This window comes from Coffea eugenioides, chromosome 7 (genome assembly GCF_003713205.1).
Source record: "Coffea eugenioides isolate CCC68of chromosome 7, Ceug_1.0, whole genome shotgun sequence".
Classification (NCBI taxonomy): Eukaryota; Viridiplantae; Streptophyta; class Magnoliopsida; order Gentianales; family Rubiaceae; genus Coffea; species Coffea eugenioides.
The window spans coordinates 17,802,117-17,815,710 of record NC_040041.1 but is presented as its reverse complement, the minus strand read 5'-3'; positions in this window follow the sequence as shown (position 1 = coordinate 17,815,710).

Genomic DNA, 13,594 nt, shown 5'->3' with positions numbered 1-13,594 from the left:
CTCATGTTTGGGATAAGGACAGCACAAGCCTTAGCAGTGCGCGAGGTGTCTGGATGTGTGACGCTTCTTGTGGTGAGTTGTACGACTTATGTCGTCGTCATGAACTACATTGCAACATAATAATTGGTGAAGTAATGATTACAACTGATGCGTGCATGTTTGTAGATAATGTACTTTGGTCGGTTTGGCTTGGGAGATGATCGTTTGCAGTCCAAAGATTGACCATGAAGACACATGCAGAACGTGAAGAATGTTCAGCTGCTGTTCAACCTCCTCCGTCGATTGACCGTAGGCTCACTCTTCTTGAGAAAAGCAACAATGAGTTGAAAGCGCACCTAATAGCTGTAAGAGAAATGATGAGCAGCATGGGGCGGTCGTTAGATTTGGTGAGTGAAGCATTGGTGAGAGAGGATGAAAGGACTTGTGTAGCAGAGGGTGACACTACAATTAGGTGTCGAAGCAGAGGTGATGCGCACCTCTTCCCACCAAGGGTGTGCCAACCGTGCTGCAAATCTGGCTAAGCTGAACGCCACTTCCGTTGTTCAGTTGTCGTCGTCTGGTGGCGGATACCAGCCTCAGTATGCAGATGTGCAGGACTCTGGACATAGGCTGAACCCTTTACACATTCGGGATTCCGACAGTGGCCAATCAAATGATATAACCTCCCCGATAAAGGATAGTAATGTGAACGTTACTAATGGTACGAAACCTGGGTGCATGAAAGCACTGTGGCCCTCATCTGCTGCACCAATTGATGCAATTCGGCTTGCTCCCATTGCGTCGAGGGAGAACTCTCAAATGTCGACCGCGGCCTTCAAAAAACTTCGGCCCATTGGAATAAAGAAGTGTAAAGGTTTGAAAAGGTCAGCAACCTATAAGCTAAAAAGCAAGCTACAGACATCAGCGAGACGTCGGCAAAAGGTGGCTGTTGTATAGTGTCTGTGCTTGCCCACGTTACTGTGCTTGACATATACCCCAAATCCCTTATCCCCATCGGTGTAATTCATAACTATGATATGCACGCATGCATCTGTGTGACAGATGGCGTACATTATGCTAACATGTTCATAATGTGTAGGGTAAGTTTCGTGGAGTGAGTCCATCCTCGCAACCAGAAGCATCATCACTTAACCAAATATTCAAGATTGGAGTAAGTGATAACTATTTGTATGTGTATAATTGTTTGTGAACTGAATGCTTCACAATAACCCCTGTCTTACGTGTTATTATCCCCAACGCTGTCTTCTGCCGCACCAATCATAGGACAACAATGGAGTGGATTGCGAATACTTACCACTTCACACGTTTGCCCAGATCGTTGACTTCATCTTCTATAACCGACATATGCAAAGGTATTATTGTTGCTTTCGTGTACCATTATTTTCATACGTACATATGCTTACGCGTTCCTATTGTAACATGCAGTGAAACGCTGCTCCTCATGTTGGGTTAGATTGCATGTCGAGACCATCTAATGAATTTGTCTCCCAGAATTTGGATAAGTTCTGAGGTACCCTGCTAATTAGTACCTCTTAACTTGAAATGCGGTCCAACTAATATGTGTACCAATTACAACAAAACTGAATTACATCACTCATGCTGTGCTGCAAGTCATCAACTGTTATGCTGTTTGGCTAACTTGTCGATCTCGGCGACTCAACCTATTTGCCACGGCAGCAACATGGTTTCTCCCTGCAGTTGTCTAGGTACGCATAAGCCGTTTTTTGGGCTGTATTTGCATAAGTTAGGTTATATGGACGCCAATTATTGAACATATGCATGAACATGTTTTTGGTGTACTTAACCTTCCTGCTTACCCAAGTATTCGTTACCCAGCACATTTATTTGCAGAGTCAATTGTGCGTCTTATGTTGTGCACATGCTGTTCGATGTTCCACCTAGTCAGCCTTCAAGTATGTGTAATAAGCATGTGTCACCATCTAGTCTGCTTTGAAGCATACATGAACAGCATATCTATTAAGTTACGTAAGGCATGTCCACCCACCCAAATATTGTTTCTGCCTTGTCTCATTAACTGACATTTTCTTCCTCTGAATAGCACCTGGTATTGTCAACCAATGTGGCTGCCGAGACATTGTATACGGACTATCTAACAGAGGCATCGTTTGGCGAACCTGTGTATGCCTGCAGCAAGGTATGGCATACAAGTGGCATAGCCATTTGTTCTCTCTATTGGATGGTTCTTGAGTTACAGCAGACTTGATACTTTCACATATGATTGTTTGTATGGTGTAATCATAACATGTTTTATTTCTTGCATTCGTGGCTTGCAGATTTGTGTCCCAATGAACCATCGATGTGAGCACTGGTTCCTCTGCATCGTAGACATGACCGAGGACAAAGTACTTATATACGACAGTTTGCCTGATGAAGAACAAAATGCTGGCCGTGAGGCAATTACAAGATTAGTGGTCAGTTTATCAGCATTCATCCACTCACCCATCTCAACATAGTATTGTTTGACATTAAGATGTACCTCTTCGCTTTCAAGCCATCAGATACGGGCCTAGTTTAGTCAGACATCATAAGTCCTACCTTTGCCCTTTCTCCAGCCCACCCCAACTAATGTAATATGTACATATGTTTACTTATAAGCCAGCAAATAAGATCGTAATCTTTTTTTTCTTGCTTTCACTCCATGTAGCTGCGCAGAATTCATGAGGCTCTGTTGTTCGATTTTGGACCACGGTACAAGCAGAACGTATGGCAGTTTCCCATTGAAAGGGCAGCGTGGTGTCCTCGTCAAATCAACACGTTACGACTCTAATCTTACACTTCATATGGTTGTCCAATCCAACCTCCCTAACCCATTGCTTACTTTGTTTCAGGCTTGACTGCGGACTATACGTCATGAAGTTCATAGAGCACATTAATGAGCTTCGCCCGGGATTGAATCTTGAGGTTTGACACAACAATAACTGCGCCTTATACAAATGTCTCATCCGCTGCCTTTCAAAACATAACGCACTATTTATGTCACTACAGTTGATGTCAAGCCAGGAACGATTCAAGATAGCCTGTAAGAACCCTCATTTAAAACACAAATTTCCCAAATTACTTGCTTTACCCTAGGATTTAAATCACTTATTATATGCCCTCACATTATATTTCTTATGTGTTATAACAATTTCTATACATTACATTTTATTTCCTCTTACTTCAATTAAAACAATTTTCTTGAGATAGTTATATTTTTCTACCATTTATATTTTACCAAGTGTTCTTTTATTAGAGGGTGAAACTTTACGTGTAGGATTAGAGGTGTTAAATATGTATTGGTACATTTGGAAAGGTTAGTGTATCATTAGTCAAAGATTAAGAAAGGATTGGACAAGGATGGAGTCAAGTGGCAAAACCCTAGCCATGGATCTTGTTTGACCAAGGGATTAGAAAGAATTTAAACCAAATTTGGCCCTTTTATTTCCTCTTGTTGGCCGACTTTCTTGAAGCTTAGAGAGGAATGAGAGAACTTCATTTTTCTTGTTTTCTAACCTTAGTAAATCAAGAGCAAAAATCAAAAGAGAAAGATCTTAAGTGGGTTGAGAAACTTCCCTTCATTCCTAGTGGTTGATCCAAGCTTGAAGCTTCCATCTTGGTGGATTGTTTGGTGACCTAAGCAACTTGTAAGAGAGCTAAATGACCTTTAAATTTGAGGGTTATGATGTTATATTATCTATTTTAAGTTTTCATGGTGAAATACAAGTTGTTTTGGTTGAGATTTGGGGTTAATTCCTTGAATTAAACAAGTAGTAGTTAAGCTTGTTAGTATGCCTACCAAGTGTTTGATGAAATGTCAAAGCTTTGTTCATGGTTGTTTATGATGTATTTACATGTTTTAAACCTCTTTTGAGTTAGATTTAACACTTGATATGTGATTTAAATGAAAATCATTTGAGGATGAATGTTGGATGAATAGAGAAAATTGTGGACTGTTTTCATCCTCTTGGCTGACCGGCATGAGAAGAAGGGGTTTCATCTTGATTTTTGTGATTTATTTACACCTTAATCATGTCTAAGAAACTTGGCTAGAGAATGGTTAAACTCATGTGTGAATTGGAATGAAATTTGAGTGAGGAAGGTAGTGGTTTTGGTCTATATAGTGGACTGGTTTGGTTTTCTTGAATGCTAGGCTGCTATGGTTATTTATTTCATGTTGATGTGTTATATTTTGAACTCCAATGGTCCTAGGTGATGTGACCCCCTGTATATGAGCATTTGAGAACAGATTTGGGTGAATTTGGACTAAAACAAATGAAAATAGTAGCAAGAACCAATGTAGTTTTGCTTGTGGTTAGGGCTAATCTAGGGTTGGAAAAACAGCAATTGTTTGAACTACTGGTACTACTAGGAGATGAACTAGAGTGTGTAATTGGTACCGTTGGAAAGTCCTTTGAGTCTAGTTTCCAACGCCACTGACGACACTTAATTTTGACATTCCTACAGTGACATATAGCCGTTTTACTGAGACTGCGCGGGCGTGACTGTTTTAAGCGCGAAGAACGATTTAACCTAGAATGAAACTTTTCTTTTGCCCAACTTTCATGCACTTATTGAACTTGTTTTCTCATGAACTTTTACTGCATTTTGGGCCAAATTTGCATGATGAATTGTGTGGTTTTAACCACTCACTTGGTCTCTAAATGAGCCTACGATTGAGTGAGAAATGAACCTAATTGTTAACGATTTTCACTCGTTGCCCTAGGAGTGGGAAACCAAGGTGGTCGTAACTGAGACACTTGACGTTTAACTACTGCTTGGCTTGACAGGTGAGTGTTCCACTACTTGCTACCACTTGTTATGTGATATACTTGGATACTTGAAATGCCTGATTTGTTACTGTTAAAATCGATCACTGTTTTGATAAAATGGGGGCGAGTGTGTACTTTATCGCACTCGATCTCCATTGTTTTCACTGGAGCTCAATATACTGTTATTATGAGATGTGATATCTCCATGAATGCCTGTGATTGAGTTGTTTGGGCGATATCCCATCAACTACTGCTACTGTTTGGGTACACAACCTCAGGTGAGTCAGTTCTATCGAGCCAGCAAGGGTTTGGTCGAGAAGACCGATAAACCTTAGGGACCGATTACTGAATACTGGAAACTGGCATACTCGAGTATTACCTAACTACTGTTTATGGAGTGCAGGCCCGGTAGGGGGTTGATTGGTGGACGGAGATTGGAGAAAGTGGTGTTCTATGGACTGTATATTCTTTAAATACAAACGTTGATGGAGAGTCAACGGACCTTGGTATGATCAAGCTCAAGGGATTTTAGCTTTTGGAACCCACCTGTATGCTTGAATTGAACTGTGATTAAATTGGTCATTGTATTATGCGGTATTTATTTGGTTATTTTATGCCTTTATTTGGTTATGTGTTTACTTGTTTTACTTGGAATCTCACTGAGCTTTAACTCACCCCACTCCTTTTGTTTTCCTTAACAGATCGGGGATGGACTAACGGTCGAGCGGTTTCTTAGCTTTATTTTGCTTGAACTTGTAACCCTTTTGTTAAGACGACTTTACTTTTGACTTTTGTAAGGTTGAATTCATAAGTTCGACTTATGTTATGTAATTGTAGTATGGAGTGGTAAGTGTGACTTTTAACTTACCATTTTAAGTTTGGGAAGTTGGCTTGACGTTTATATGCCATTAGGGTTTGTACGCTTTGTTTTGAAGTTATTTCACCAGTTATTTTGAGTTGTTAGTTCTTTGATTGACTGAGCCCCGACGAGAGCTAGGCAGGCAGTCCGCTGATACCCTAGGGTTCGCCCTAGGGAGATGTTGGGCTGTCACAGTTGATATCAGAGTCTAGGTTTGAATTAGCCTGGGCGAGTTAGAAATTTCTGACTTGAGGATTATCTTTGATTATTTCCCTTAAGAGTACTTAAGTTTATCTACACTTTTGTGTAGGATGGGCGGACATAGTGGCCCTAGTGATAGTCCAGTTGGTGAGCAGCCTCGTGGAGTACTCCCGATGATTAAGTATCAGATCCGGCCAAGAGGGGCCACTGTACGTTGGAGTCCGGCTAATCGCCATCGGCGTTGCGAGTGCCGCCATACCTATGCTTATCCCAATACAGTCGTTTTGGCCGTGGTAGAGGAAAGGAAGGAGTTAGCAAAGGACAATGCTAGGCTTGAAGCCGAAGTGAACCAACTTGGAGAAACGCAGGAGCGCATGGTTAAGAAAGCCAGGAAAGCGAGGGTTAGAGCTGAATCGATTTTACACATTTGTGATGATTTACTTGGGGATGAGAGCGATGAGGCTTCTTTTATAGGAGGCGAGGTCGGAGATGAACTCGCCCAGTCTGATGGGTCAACTAGTCTTACGACAGACTAAACTTTTGCTTCTAGGCTACTATTTTGGATGATTTGATCACCGTATATAGAAAGGATAGGGGAGGTAGTGACGTGGTGGTTGTACAGCTTCCTTTTGACTGCTCGCACTAGGTTTTTGCTTGATATAATTGTACGACTATATCTATACTTTTGAGACTCGTACTTGCTACTTTTGGTTTTGTTACCTTGTAAATGACTGTTATGAGCCTGTTAATATATAATGCTTTGACTGTTGACCTTGATCTTTGACTTTTGACTTTTGACTGTTGACCTTTGATCTTTGACCTTTGACTGTTGACTTTGACCTTGACCTTGACTCTATTTCGACATTTGGCTTTAACTGTTTTGCATTTTCACTCGCTTATCGTAACTCCGATTCCATTTCTTATTTGACTTTTAATAAGAAATAGATGTTACGGTGAAAAATAGGTATCCTTTGCCACACATTAACGAGTTGTTTGACCAGCTGCAAGGAGCAGTAGTTTTCTCTAAGTTGGACTTGAGACAAGGTTATTACCAGTTACGAATTAGGCAAGAGGATATACCGAAAATTGCCTTTAATTCTAGATATGATCATTTTGAATTTGCAGTGATGCCTTTTGGTTTAACGAATGCTCCTGCCGCATTTATGGATTTGATGCATCGAGTATTTAAATCTTACTTCGATCAATATCGATGATATTTTGGGGTATTCTAAGACTCGAGAGGATCACGAACAATATTTGAAAATAGTATTGCAGACTTTAAGAGAACATCAGTTATATGCCAAGTTTAGCAAGTGCGAGTTTTGGTTGGAGCAAATTTCTTTTTTAGGGCACGTAATATCTAAAGATGGCATTTTCGTGGATCCAGTGAAAGTAGAGGCCGTATCTGAGTGGAAACGACCGAAAACCCCAACTGAGGTCCATAGTTTTCTAGGTTTAGCTGGTTATTACCAACGGTTCATCAAAGATTTCTCCAAATTAGCCGGTCCTTTAACCGATCTGACCAAAAAGCATGGTCAATTTGTCTAGAACTCTAAGTGTGAAACTAGTTTTCGGGAGTTAAAGAAACGGTTAACGTCGGTACCTATTTTAGCTTTACCAAATGGAAAAGATAGTTTCACTGTATATACGGATGCCTCAAGGAAAGGTTTGGGATGTGTTCTAATGCAAAATGAGAGTGTAATTGCCTATGCCTCTAGGAAGCTAAAAATCCATGAGCGAAATTACCCCACTCATGACTTAGAATTGGCAGCTGTGATTTTTGCATTAAAGAAGTGAATACATTACTTATATGGGGTGACTTTTGAGGTGTATACCGATCATAAGAGTTTGAAATATCTATTCTCTCAGAAGGAGTTAAATTTGAGACAACGTCGATGGGTAGAATTTCTCGAGAATTACGACTGTACAATTAACTACCACCCGGGGAAGGCTAATGTGGTAGCGGATGCTTTAAGCCGGAAGGTACAAGTGGCTAGATTAATGGTTAAGGAATGGAATTTGTTGGAGAAGGTGAGTGAATGGAACCCACGATTGGACCAGCATAAGGTGATTTTATGCAATAGGTGAGATCTGACTTGTTAGACCGAATTGAAGAAGCTCAAAAGAATGATTCGATTGTACCGCAAGATTTGTGACTTGTGAGTCCCGAAAGTGTCTTGAAATTTCGAGAACGGATAGTGGTACCGCAAGATGAAAGGATAAAAGGGGACATTTTGGAAGAGGCGCATCGATCTAAGTATACAGTACATCCTGGAAGTAGTAAAATGTATCAAGATTTGAGGAGACTGTATTGGTTGGATAAGATGAAAAAGGAAATTGCTCAGTTTGTCCAAAAATGTTTAGTGTGCCAACAAGTGAAAGCTGAACATTAGAAACCCTCAGGTCTTCTACAACCTCTGGAAATCGCTGAGTGGAAATGGGAACATATTACTATGGATTTCGTATCAGGGTTACTCCGTACCCAAAAAGGTCATGACGCCGTTTGGGTAATAGTGGACAGGTTGACCAAGTCTGCTCATTTCTTACCTATAAATATGAGATACTCTTTGGAGAAATTAGCCCAATTGTACATGAATGAGATTGTGAGATTACATGGGATCCCTGTAAGCATTATTTCTGATAGAAATCTACGGTTTGTGTCTCGTTTCTGGCAACAATTACAAGGAGCCTTGGGGACTAAGTTGAACTTTAGCACTACTTATCATCCTCAAACTGATGGACAGTCAGAAAGAACTATCCAAACACTTGACGACATGTTGAGAACATGTATTTTGGATTTTGGTGGAAGTTGGGGTCAATACATGGCTTTAGTCGAATTTGCATATAATAACAGCTATCATTCTTCTATACAAATGGCACCGTATAAAGCTCTCTACGGAAGGAAATGTCGATCACCGATATTCTGGGATGAAGTAGGGGAAAGAAGGATTTTAGATCCAACTGCCATACCATAGATCGAGGATGCGTACGAGAAGGTGAAAGTGATACGTCAGAGGCTTCAGACAGTTCAAAGTCGACAAAAAGAGTTATGCTAATAATCGACGAAAGGACTTGGAGTTTGAAATTGGAGACAAGGTATTCCTGAAGGTTACACCACTGCGAAGTCTTACGGCGGGAAAAGGAAAGAAATTTCAATCGAAATACGTAGGACCTTTCAAGATCCTTCAACGAGTAGGTAAAGTGGCATACCGGTTGGAGTTACCAGCAAATCTATCCAGAATTCACGATGTGTTTCACATTTCTATGTTGAAGAAGTATCATCCAGATCCTACTCACATACTGAAGCCAGAGGAGATTGACATTGATGAATCTTTAACTTACGAGGAAAGGCCTGTGCAGATCTTAGATCGAAAGGTGAAGGAATTGAGAACTAAACAAATACCCTTGGTAAAGGTCTTGTAGAGAAATCATGAGGTAGAGGAAACGACCTGAGAAGTGGAGGAAGACATTCGTACCAAGTATCCTGAGTTATTCAATAATCAAGGTGAGAATTTCGAGAACAAAATTCTTTAAGGGGGAGAGAGTGTGAAAACCCTCACTTTAAAACACAATTTCCTCAAATTACTTGCTTTACTCTAGGATTTAAATCACTTATTATATGCCCTCACATTATATTCTTTATGTGTTATAACAATTTCTATACATTACATTTTATTTCCTCTTACTTCAATTAAAACAATTTTCTTGACGTAGTTATATTTTTCTACCATTTATATTTTACCAAGTGTTCTTTTATTAGAGGTTGGAACTTTACATGTAGGATTAGAGGTGTTAAATATGTATTGGTACATTTGGAAAGGTTAGTGTATCATTAGTCAAAAATTAAGAAAGGATTCGACAAGGATGGAGCCAAGTGGCAAAACCCTAGCCATGGATCTTATTTGATCAAGGAATTAGAAAGAATTTAAACCAAATTTGGCCCTTTTATTTCCTCTTGTTGGCCGACTTTCTTGAAGCTTAGAGAGGAAGGAGAGAACTTTATTTTTCTTGCTTTCTAGCCTTAGTAAATCAAGAGCAAAAATCAAAAGTGAAAGATCTTGAGTGGGTTGAGAAACTTCCCTTCATTCCTAGTGGTTGATCCAAGCTGGAAGCTTCCATCTTGGTGGATTGTTTGGTGACCTAAGCAACTTGTAAGAGAGGTAAATGACCTTTAAATTTGGGGGTTATGATGTTATATCATCTACGTTAAATTTTCATGGTGAAATATACGTTATTTTGGTTGAGATTTGGGGTTAATTCCTTGAATTAAACAAGTAGTAGTTAAGCTTGTTAGTATGCCTATCAAGTGTTTGATGAAATGCCTAACCTTTGTTCATGGTTGTTTATGATGTATTTACATGTTTTAAACCTCTTTTGAGTTAGATTTAACACTTGATATGTGGTTTAAATGAAAATCATTTGAGGATGAAGGTTAGATGAATTGAGAAAATTGTGAACTATTTTCATCCTCTTGGCTGACCGGCATGAGAAGAAGGAGTTTCATCTTAATTTTTGTGGTTTATTTACACCTTAATCATGCCTAAGAAACTTGGCTAGAGAATGGTTAAACTCATGGGTGAATTGGAATGAAATTTGAGTAAGGAAGGTAGTGGTTTTGGTCTATATAGTGGGCTGGTTTGGTTTTCTTGAATGCTAGGCTGCTATGATTTTTTATTTCATGTTGATATGTTATATTTTGAACTCCAATGGTCCTAGGTGATGTGACCCCCTACATATGAGCATTTGAGGACAGATTTGGGTGAATTTGGACTAAAACAAATGAAGATAGCACCGAGAACCAATGTAGTTTTGCTTGCGGTTAGGGCTGATCTAGGGTTGGGAAAACAGCCAACTTGTCCAAGCTACTGGTACTACTAGGAGATGAACTAGAGTGTGTAATTAGTACCGTTGGAAAGCCCTTTGAGTCTAGTTTCCAACGCCGGTGACGGTACCTAATTCCGACCTTCCTACAGTGAGATATAGCCATTTTACCGAGACTGCACGGGTGCGACTGTTTTACGCGCGAAGAACGATTTAACATAGAATGAAACTTTTTTTTTGCCCAACTTTCATGCACTTATTGAACTTGTTTTCTCATGAACTTTTACTGCATTTTGGGCCAAATTTGCATAATGAATTGTGTGGCTTTAACCACTCACTTGGTCTCTTAATGAGCCTACGATTGAGTGAGAAATGAACCTAATTGTTAACGGTTTTCATTCGTTGCTCTAGGAGTGGGAAACGAAGGTGGTCGTAACCGAAACACTTGACGTTTAACTACTGCTTGGCTTGACAGGTGAGTGTTCCACTACCTGCTACCACTTGTTATGTGATATACTTGAATATTTGAAATGCCTGATTTGTTACTGTTAAAACCGATCACCGTTTTGATAAAATGGGGGCGAGTGTGTATTTTATCGCACTCGATCTCTCTTGTTTTCACTGGAGCTCTATATACTGTTATTATGAGATGTGATATCTCCATGAATGCCTGTGATTGAGTTGTTTGGGCGATATCCCATCAACTACTGCTACTGTTTGGGTACCCAACCTCAGGTGAGTCGGTTCTATCGAGCCAGCAAGGGCTTGGTCGAGAAGACCGATAAACCTTAGGGACTGATTACTGAACACTGGAAATTGGTATACTCGAGTATTACCTAACTACTGTTTATGGAGTGCGGGCCCGGTAGGGGATTGATTGGTGGACGGAAATTGGAGAAAGTGGTGTTCTACGGATCGTATATTCTTTAAATACAAACGTTGACGGAGAGTCAACGGACCCTGGTATGATCAAACTCAAGGGGTTTTGGCTTTTGGAAGCCACCTGTATGTTTGAATTGAACTGTGATTAAATTGGTCACTATATTATGCGGTATTTATTTGGTTATTTTATGCCTTTATTTGGTTATGTGTTTACTTGCTTTACTTGGAATCTCACTGAGTTTTAACTCACCCCACTCCCTTTGTTTTCCTTAACAGATCGGGGATGGACTAACGGTCGAGTGTTTTCTTAGCTTTATTTTGCTTGAACTTGTAACCCTTTTGTTAAGACGACTTTACTTTTGACTTTTGTAAGTTTGAATTCATATGTTTGACTTATGTTATGTAATTGTAGTATGGAGTGGTAAGTGTGACTTTTAACTTACCATTTTAAGTTTGGAAAGTTGGTTTAACGTTTATATGCCATTAGGGTTTGTATGCTTTGTTTTGAAGTTATTTCACCAGTTATTTTGAGTTGTTAGTTCTTTGATCGATTGAGCCCCGACGAGAGTTGAGCGGCAGTCCGCTGATACCCTAGGGTTCGTCCTAGGGAGAGGTGGGGCTGTCAGATAGCCGTTAACATGTTCCTCTCCGAATGCAATGCAGCAATGAGGGCGGTGGTGCTGAAAGGCGTGCCGGGGTTCGATCATATTCTTCGTGTTGCACTTCCCGAGCCACCAATATGAATGGCGAGATTTATATTGGGCAGTTTCCCAATCCAAGTCAAGTTCCGAGTTTTATAGCTATTGGAACTTCCCTATTTGTATTGGACATTATTTCTGATTAGGGAGGAAGTTCAATGTATTTTGAAAACTAGAAAATACGAAAAGAAAAGGCCGGCTCCCGTTTGATTACTATTTCTTAGGGAAGAAAAGAGGAGGCCGACAGACTAGTAGTCGTATTCTTTTCCTTCTTTTAGGCTGCAAGAGACAATGAGAAACATTCTCTTCTTCTCCATGATAGGGAGCTAAATTCTCTTTTTCTAGTCGAATGTCAATTTGAGAACTCGATTCCAAACATCTGTGAGATCGAATTATTTTACTTATTTCTTTTATTCATTGGTATTTGTACGTTTTCTGATTTAACTTCTTATGATTGTTATGTTATTTGAATGTCAAGGGCCCGATATTCGAATTAACCTAGTAAACTACCGTCAAATTAATTGATTGAATCCATAATTGTTTAATCAATTAACACCAGTGGCGACTACCGTGATTGGTTTCATGTTAAGGAAACGTATGATCTAATTTAAACAAACCCTCATAGCATGTTTGTTAGTTAGGGTTGGGCTTTTCTAATTCTTATTGCAATCGAGAAATTAAATTCTATGGTCGTACCTAGAGTTATTTCTTGGTTAGGGAAATAGTTAATGGTTGTACCTTGACTATTGAAAAAGTAAGGAAAGGCTAGTTGTTTATCGCGTGTATGACAACTATAACCAATCTATTAATGAGTAATTGAATTGTCTTTGCATCAATAATCAGTTGAATGGACCGTGTCTGAAAAGTTGCACCTTTGGCTAGAGTCGTATTGGTTATTGATTAATTCCTGTTATTTTCATTAGTTGTTTCATTAGTTGGTTAATTAGTTATTTTATATTCTCTAAAACCCCCCATACCTCGGACTCTAGAAGAAACGAATTATCCCCCATCCCTGTGGATTTGACCCTACTCATTGCTATATACAAAATTTATATTTTTTTCGAGTATGTATTTATTATTGCACGGGGTCGATACCCTGTCAGATACTTATTTACAAAAACACCCAAGCTCGTCATAATGACTGAGCCCATGTTACTGTGATTAACTTATTCCTCTTTTAGCATCCTTGTCGGCTCTTCTTCTATCATCATCGTCATCCATTTTCCCACATTTACATCGGCCGAAGAAACCACGCATAGACGTACCAATCATCATCACCAACCTTCACCCAAATATAGACAACTTGAACAGTCCTTTGGATCTAGATTAATTAATCTCCAGAGATTTGAGTTTGTCAAAATTTT